Genomic DNA, 8,549 nt, shown 5'->3' with positions numbered 1-8,549 from the left:
AGTGGATGATCTTATTGACTATTTCACCTATAATGTGACTAGCTTATAATTGTATGTAACACTGTAAGGCATGAATATATAGACTGACATGGAAAAAAAACGACTGCATTCCTCTCATAAGATGAAGTTTTGTAATTCTTCCAGGATACACAGACCGAACTGAGCATAATAAAGTGTATGGCTGTTGGGAAACATTCATTGATTAAGACAGAGTTGTTCATTTCCACCCACGTGGTCTAATAAAAAGGTGAGAAATTACAATGATGGCAGAGAGGGCATGAAAAGTTACAAAGGTGCTCCTGAGGACAAGAAGGTTTATTATTTTGTTCTCTCAGGGAAGGATCTAGGTGAGATACTGTTCCTGTGAAGGTGTTGGCACCTATACTTGTGCACTCACCAAATGACAACCATAGTGAGTCCTAAAAACAAAACATTGGAGGTACATCTGTATGCTGCATAGACTAAGTCTATGTGTTCCTCATGCGATATAGCAGAACATTATCCAAAGCCTATAATGTTTGCTATGTGTTTTTTTTGTTGTTGTTCTTCTTGTAACACAAATACATAGGAACTCTGATATTGACCAGCTCATGTCGAATCTAGCATAGGACATAGAAGGGGCCCATAGAATGTGGAACTCTAACATAATCCCTCCTGGAGATCTGGGACTGATGGTGGCCTGGAAGACACTCAAGGGGGCCAGAGTTGCCAATGGAGACACCACTGGGCATTGTGAAACTAGAAAATACATCTGCATCCAAAATAATGGAGTAAACATTTCAAATCAAAAGCTGCCAAGATGTTAGGGGTTGCACTAGAAGAAATGACCAACAATTGGGAATATTCAGATGACTGAGAAAAAATTCTCAAACTCTCCTTGCTTCCACTGGGGTAAAGGAAAATGATGATGTAAGAGGTAGAAGTCCTGCAGGTTTCCAGGGAAAATATGGACCAGAAGCCAGAAGATCATTCCCACTATCAAATACTCCATTGCCATTTTCCAGGGTTCAAGATTTAGGTTCAGAAAGAGAAATCAGGGACACCTTGGTGGCTCAGTGGTTGAGCATCTGCCGTCGGGTCAGGGCATGGTCCCAGAGTCCCAGTATTGAGCCCCACATTGGGCTCTGCACAGGGATCCTGCTTCTCCCTCTGCCTATGTCTCTGCCTTTCTCTGTGCCTCTCATGAATGAATAAATAAATATATACAACTCTAAGAAAAAGAAGAAGAGAAATCAGCATGGAAACATGAGTTCTAGACTACTATTTTCTTGAAAAATGAAATATAAAATATTAACCAAAGTGTAAAGTCATTCTATAGTATTTACAATGTATGGTCCTCTGTTACTATTGCTTTATTCAAATGATTTTAATGTACATAATTGTATACTTTTGGACTGGTATCATTACTTTTTTTTTTACTGTTGTTAGATAATAGAATACTTGGACTGCCGCTGGTTTTAGCACAAAACTCCTAACACTTTTGTAAATTCCTAAATGATAACAGCACTAGGAGCATCTCTTATCCAATGCAAGTGACTCAGAGTGCATTCCTGGGTGGGGACTGGCCACCAGAAAGACCAAGTTATGATCAGAAGCTTGGAATGATGAGCTTCATCTCCCCACCCTCCTTACTCCAGAGAAGGGTGAAGGGGTGCAAATGGAGTTAATGACTGGTCTTGGCTACATGAAGAAGGTTCCATTAAATCCCAATAGCATGGAGTTTGAAGAGCTCCCAGGCTGGTGAACATATCCACACAGGGTGGGTGATTCACACTAATTCCACAGGGCACAAAAGCTTTTGAGCATGAGATACTCCCAGAAATCATGCTATGTATCTCTTCACCTGGCTATTCATCTATATCCTTTATCATGTCCTTTAATAAGTACTTCCCTGAGGTTTGCAAGCCTTTCTAGCAAATTAATTGAACAGAGAGACCTTATTGGAACTTCTGTACCCATTCACAAATATGGGTAATAGCCTGAGCTTTTAGGTAAAAATGTGTGTTGGGGTGGGGGCAGTCTTGAGGGACTGAGATCTTACCTGTGGGACTTGACAATATATCTTGGTAAATAGTGTTCAAATTTTGTTAAATTGCAGGATATCCAAGTGGTATTGGCAATGTGATAATTGGCGGGAAAGCACTATTACCACATATTTGTGACGAGAAGTGTTAGAAATTAACTGCTCTGTGTATGTAGTAAGAGGAATACAGAGCAGAGAAACACATTAGGGAAGAACTGATTTTTCCCTTTATAGAAAAGAAACAATACTTTTTTTTCCCTTACAAATGACAAAAATAGTTTAGTTTTTAAGAAAGTTTTAGTGATTATTGAAATGTTTGTAGAGTCAATATTTGAACCTATGTACCTAAAGCAATAGGAGGAATTCAAATGCCCTTCCAGAAAAAGACATGTCCGTGGATTCTCTCCTTTGTTAGACAATCAATTCTTCATTCAGAAGACTTCACACAGAAAAGTTTCCATAGTCTGAGACTTCAGAGTGTAAATTCCAGCCCTGGATACACACACACAGCAGCGGTGGGTATTTAACTGACTACTGAGGACTAGGTACACAGGACATTTTCGGGGTTAAAGAACAGGAGAAACCATCCCACACATGAGCCAAATTTCACTTCTGGCGAACACGGACCACAGTCCAACTAAAACAATTCATGATCACCTGTGTATCTGATTGCATTTTCATGGGCTAATGTCCTTATCGAAAATGACAACCCTAACAATACCCCCAGACTGTCACTCAAAGCAGGTTGCCAAAACAGGCCCTACTGGCATCATCATACAGAGTAGCAGAGTCAAGTTCAGCACCCTGTAGCCATCCCAAATGGACTGCCATTCACAATACAAATAATTCAGCTGCTAGATCAGGGGAAGCATGGGACAATAGGATGCATATTGGAAAATCAGTTGGTGTTCAGTTATGACTATACCAAAGTGAAGGTGATTTTCTATTGTAATATTGCATGGCCACAATACACTTTAGAGTCAGGAGAAGCACAGATTACATGTCTGTGTCAGAGATGAATCTTCCCCTTAAAAATTTAAAATTCATCACAATCTGGCAAATTTAAATGCTTGCTGCATTCTGTAGATGAGTCTCTGAATGAATCCAGAGACAAAGGACATTAGCTCCTCTTAATAGAGTGGCACAGTCATCTTTAGCAAAACACGGCCACCCCACCGTGGTTCCCATTCATAATACAAATAATTCAGCGGGTCCATCAGGGGAAGCATAGAATCACCACTTAGCATTCTCAGCACTTGGTGGGTTTTTTTTCTTTTGTATTTTTTAGATTTTTAAAATTTATTAATTCATGAGAGACACAGAGAGAGAGAGAGAGAGAGGCAGAGACACAGGCAGAGGGAGAAGCAGGCTCCAAGCAGGGAGCCTGACATGGGATTCAATCCCGGGTCTCCAGGGTCACACCCTGGGCTGAAGGTGGCACTAAACCACTGAGCCACTTGAGCTGCCCCATTCTCAGCACTTGGAATTTAGCCAGGCTAACTCCAGGAAAACACAAAACATAAAATACAATCAACCATCTCCAGAGGGACACTTGAAGGGGTAAGATCACTCTAATTAGCACACTCATTTACAGCTAAGTTCCTTTAGGTGCTGCACCTTTCAACCCACTAGGATGGAAAATAAACCATCACTATAGGGAGAAAAGGGATGGAGATGCACCTTCCAACCATCTGGTGGGAGTCATGTTAACACATATGGATTACCTATTTGCAAGTGTCTAAATAAATAGAAAATTCTACTGAAGGGTGATTTAATGCTCAAGTGGCCTAAATGAAGACTGCCTGAAAGACTTAATTTGTGTACTTACATATGCTCCTCAAGAGAGAGCGATCTATTCAACTAAACAAACTGAATGGGCTACATATTTTGACTGCTACTTAGAAAATTTAAAGCAAACACAAGATAATATCTATGCAGGAAACAAAAAGGGACCTTCTGAAATAGTGGCAAAAAGTGAGCTCAACAATATCAACTCCTGGACATGTACCTCCTACTGCTCCACCATCTTTTTATGCTTTCTATAGGATATCCGGAAATGAGGCATTAAAATCAAATCCTCTGTCTGAGAACAAGAATTCTTGTCCCTTCAAAGATCCTTCCAGCTGGAGTAGGAATGAAATCGACGTCAGACAGATTAAAAGGAGACAAACTTAATAGATGTACATACAAGGAATCCACATGAATCCATACAGGAATTCCATAGATGTGGAAATTCCAAAGACTGTCAGGCAAGATGAGGAGCCAATGTCATGCTGAACTAAGGAAAAAGGACTGGGGGCCTGGAGCTTCAGAGGAAAGGAAAACATTTCACACGGCAATAAGAAGGGCACGTATTTGGTAATGACATCTTTGTCCTGCCCTAGAGATGGGTCACTGAGAAAAACTCTGTTAATAACTCTTACTCTGGGAAAGACCTCACCCCCCAATTTAGAATCTACGGTGTGTTTAAGGGACAGAGTAAAGGTTCTCTCAAGCCTGCAGGATCCCAAGTACCCTCAACTCAAAATCCTCACAAGGCCAATGTGGCACATTCGGGAAGTGGTGGTGGGGGCAGCATAGAGACTGTCCTGCACTCCTGCAATTCCCCCATCTGAAACTTCAAGAGTCTCACATGTTAGAAGTTGACCTGGTAGATTTCATGCCATTGATCCAGTATTTTGCTCCTAACAATAGGTCAGTTTAATCAAACTCATTTCAACAGGGGAATGGGGTAAACTAGGTGATGAACCTTAAGGAGGGCACTAGATGTAATGAGTGCTGGGAGTTAGATGCAACTGATGAATCCCTAAACTCTATCCCATGAGCGAATAAAACACTATTTGTTAAGTAACTTGAATAAATTTGAAAGAAGAAGAGGCGACGATGCAGGTGTATTTTTAAGTTAGCCCATTGATAGAATTAATGTTACTAAATGGGAATGGTTAGTAATTAGACCAAATGTTAAGGCAGTTTCTGAGGTCTAATGGTAGCCAGTTGAGCATATTTCTAGCTATTGGTCTTGAAGGATCTTCAGATAGAGTAAGGGCAAGTACAGGCAACCTCACAAATCTTCCTGGCTTCCAGTTGAAATTCCTTTGGTAATCTTTACATTGGCCGATAGAGCTCAGCACTAAGCTTGTCTATACATGAACTGTTATGATGATTTCTTTACATCCAATGATTTGCATATAGTTTTCAGAGAGCTTCAGGAAAAATCCTCTCCAGTATACCTTCCCTGATCAGGAGTCAGTGTTAGCATTGCTTAAAGGCCTGGCCACATTCTTAACCATTTTAAGGTTATTCTCTAATATGAAGTCTCTGATGTGGACTAAGTGGTGAGCAGTCCTTAAAAATTTTCTCAAATTTTAAACATTTTCAGGTTTGCTGCGTTATGAATTATGTGATAATGAGTAGGTATTGAAATATGATTAGAGGCCTTCCTGTATGTTTACACGGGTAAGGTTTTCTCACAAATGAATTCTCTGACGTTGAATAAGGCCTGAGATCTGGATAAAGGCCTTGTCACATTTTTCGCATTGGTAAGGTTTCTGTCCAGAATGAATTCTGTTGAGTAAGGGTTGAGCGACGGTTAAAGGCCTTCCCACATTCTTTACATTGGTAAGGTTTCTCTCCAGTACGAATTATGTAATGTATCATGAGGCCTGACCGCTGACTAAAGGCCTTACCACATTCTTGACATTGGTAAGGTTTTTCTCCAGTGTGGATTTTGTGATGTTGAATAAGGTTTGGGTACTGCCTAAAAGCCTTGCCATATTCTTTACACTTGTAAGGTTTCTCTCCTCTATGAGTTCTGTGATGTTGAGTCAAAGTTGAGTGTTCATTAAAGGCCTTGCCACACTCTGAACATTTGTAAGGTTTCTCTCCAGTATGAATCCTGTGATGTCCAATAAGAATTGAGTGGAATTTAAAGCCCCTGCCACAGTATTTACATTTGTAAGGTTTCTCTCCAGTGTAGATTCTCTGAAGTTCAGTAAGGCTTGAGTGATAGTTAAAGGGCTTGCCACATTCTTTTTGCAAATGTAACTGTCAAGTTTCTCTCCCGAATGGATTCACCTATGTCCATATAATAATCAGAGGTACTTCTACATTTTACCACATTCTTCACATTTGTAAGGTTTCTCTCTACCATGGATTTGCTGATGTTGAGGTAGCATTGAGGGCCCATCAAAGGCTTTGCCACATTCCTTGCAAATGTATCTTTTTCTTTTTAAAAGATCTTATTTATTTATTCATGAGAGACACAGATAGAGAAGCAGAGACATGGGCAGAGGGAGAAGCAGGCTCTCTGCAAGGAACCCAATGTGGGACTGGATCCCAGGACCCAGGGATCACGCCCCAAGCCAAAGACAGACATACAACTGCTGAGCCACCCGGGTGTCCTGTATATTTAGTCTTGATGACTGGCTAAACGTGTTCGCTGGTTTATTACATCTGTATGTTTTTTTTTCCCCACACATCAATTCTCTGATTACCACCAACACTGGGGGGTCTGGTTAAGAGCTTTCATGCTTTCATTATATTTATGAGGATTCCCTCCTATAGGGACACTCTTATGTACAATAAGTTTGGAGCTTTCAGAAAACACTTCTAATTTTTGGAAAGAAGCGTCTACACACAGCTTTGGCAGGAAGCTCTGGGTGGCATGTGAAGATATAGCTGAAAGATATCAAATAAGAGAAAAGCAAAATCATCCCATTTACTACTTTCAGATGAGTATAATGAAAACTCCTAAAATGCAAAATTAAAATTAGAGAACTTCAGCAAGATGGCTGAGAAGGAATCACCAGGACTTTATTCTTCCATGAACAAATGCACTTGCGTACAATGTAGTCACCACATGGCGTAATAGGTATTTCTGTTGTCATGCTGTAGCATGCGTTACTTTCCTATACCTCAAAAAAATCAGGAAAAGTACCATTTTGGCTCACAATTGGCAGAGAGAAAGAAATTTAAACTTAAAATAGAAATCAACCAAATAGGTTGTCGCAAAAGCAGTAAAATATCTACGATAGGAAGAGTTGCTTGTAAGAAAAGATCAATAAAAATGACATACTTTTAACTGAATCAGGTAAGAATGAAAGAGAGAAAACCAACTAAAACCAGAAGAAATGAAAGCAGACACAGTATCAGTGATACCTTAGGAATAAAGTAATTATGAGAGGTGATGATGCATAATTACTATGCCAGTAAATAGGTATCAAAAAAGCATGTATAAATTTCAAAAAAGGTATAACCTACCTGACTCCACCATGGGGAAATATTAGAAAAAAAACAATCTCAGCTGATCTACAACTACTGAGTGGCTTGAAAAAGAAATAAAATAAAATAAAATAAAATAAAATAAAATAAAATAAAATAACACCCTAAGAAAGAAAAGCCCTGTGTCAGATGAATTCACCGGATAATTCAAACAAACATTTAATGAGAAAGTACTTCATGATCTCCTCCAACATTTCCAAGGAGTGAAGAGAAGTGAAACATCAAACACTCTCTGTGACATCAGCATTTATAGGTTATCACAGCCCAGAGGAAGACACTACAAGCAAAGAAGATGACCAGGTACTACCTGTGACAAGGAGTCCTACAAAGTCCACAATTAATTAAACAACTCGAATCAAAAGAACATTTTACTATTTTACAACATGATCAAGTGGTAATTCTTCCTGATAATCAAGGATGTCTCAAGATATGGAAATCTATCAATTTCAGACTGCACATTAACAGAAAGAAGATCAAACATGACATAATCCTATTAATGCACACAGAACAAGAATCTGAGCATTTGGGACAGTGGTTCAAGATAAAAAACACTCAACAAAAGGAATAGAAGAAGACTACCCTCACCTGATAAAGGCCACGTACATACCAAAAGGTGAAGTCTAACTTATTCAATAGTAAGTGACTGAACATTCTATTTGATCAGAAGCAAGGTAAAGAAGTGACTTCACCACTTCCATTCAACACAGCATTATATATTCTAGTCTGAAACATTAGATCAGAAAAAAATACATAAAGGGAATCCAATTGGTAAGGAAAAACTAGGGTGCCTCTGTGGCTCAGTGGTTGAGCATCTGCCTTTGGCTCAGGTCATGATCCCAGGGTCCTGGGGGTCTTTAAAAAAAATAATAAGGAAAGAAACTAAACCTTTCTCTGTTCCCAGATGACTTAATTTATAGAAAACCGTAAAGAACCTTATTTTTTTAATTTTATTTAGCTTTTCATTATTTTTATTCTTATTATATTTATTTATTTATTTATTTATTTATTTATTTGAGAGAGACAATACATGAGTTTGGGGGGGGGAGGGAAAAGGGAGGGGGAGAAGCAGACTCCCCACTGAGCAGGGAGCCCACCACAGGCCCTGAGACCATGACCTGAGCTGAAATCAGGTGCTTAACTGATTGAATCACCCAGGAACTGCTCCTACTTTAATTTTTATCCTGTTTTATATTTTGGTTATATTATATTGTTTATTTCTGCTAATTTTCATCACTAGACTTCCACG

General features: G+C 39.3%; 1 protein-coding gene across 1 annotated transcript in view; it reads left to right on the top strand.

Annotated features, from left to right (window-relative positions):
• Positions 1 to 8,549, top strand: part of LOC140607990 (uncharacterized) — a 202,933-nt gene that overhangs the window by 80,665 nt on the left and 113,719 nt on the right. The window lies entirely within an intron of this gene.

The sequence above is a fragment of the Canis lupus genome, chromosome 1 (genome assembly GCF_048164855.1).
Source record: "Canis lupus baileyi chromosome 1, mCanLup2.hap1, whole genome shotgun sequence".
NCBI classification, from domain to species: Eukaryota; Metazoa; Chordata; class Mammalia; order Carnivora; family Canidae; genus Canis; species Canis lupus.
Note: the sequence above shows the minus strand (reverse complement) of the source record. Positions and strands in the feature narration are given on the sequence as shown.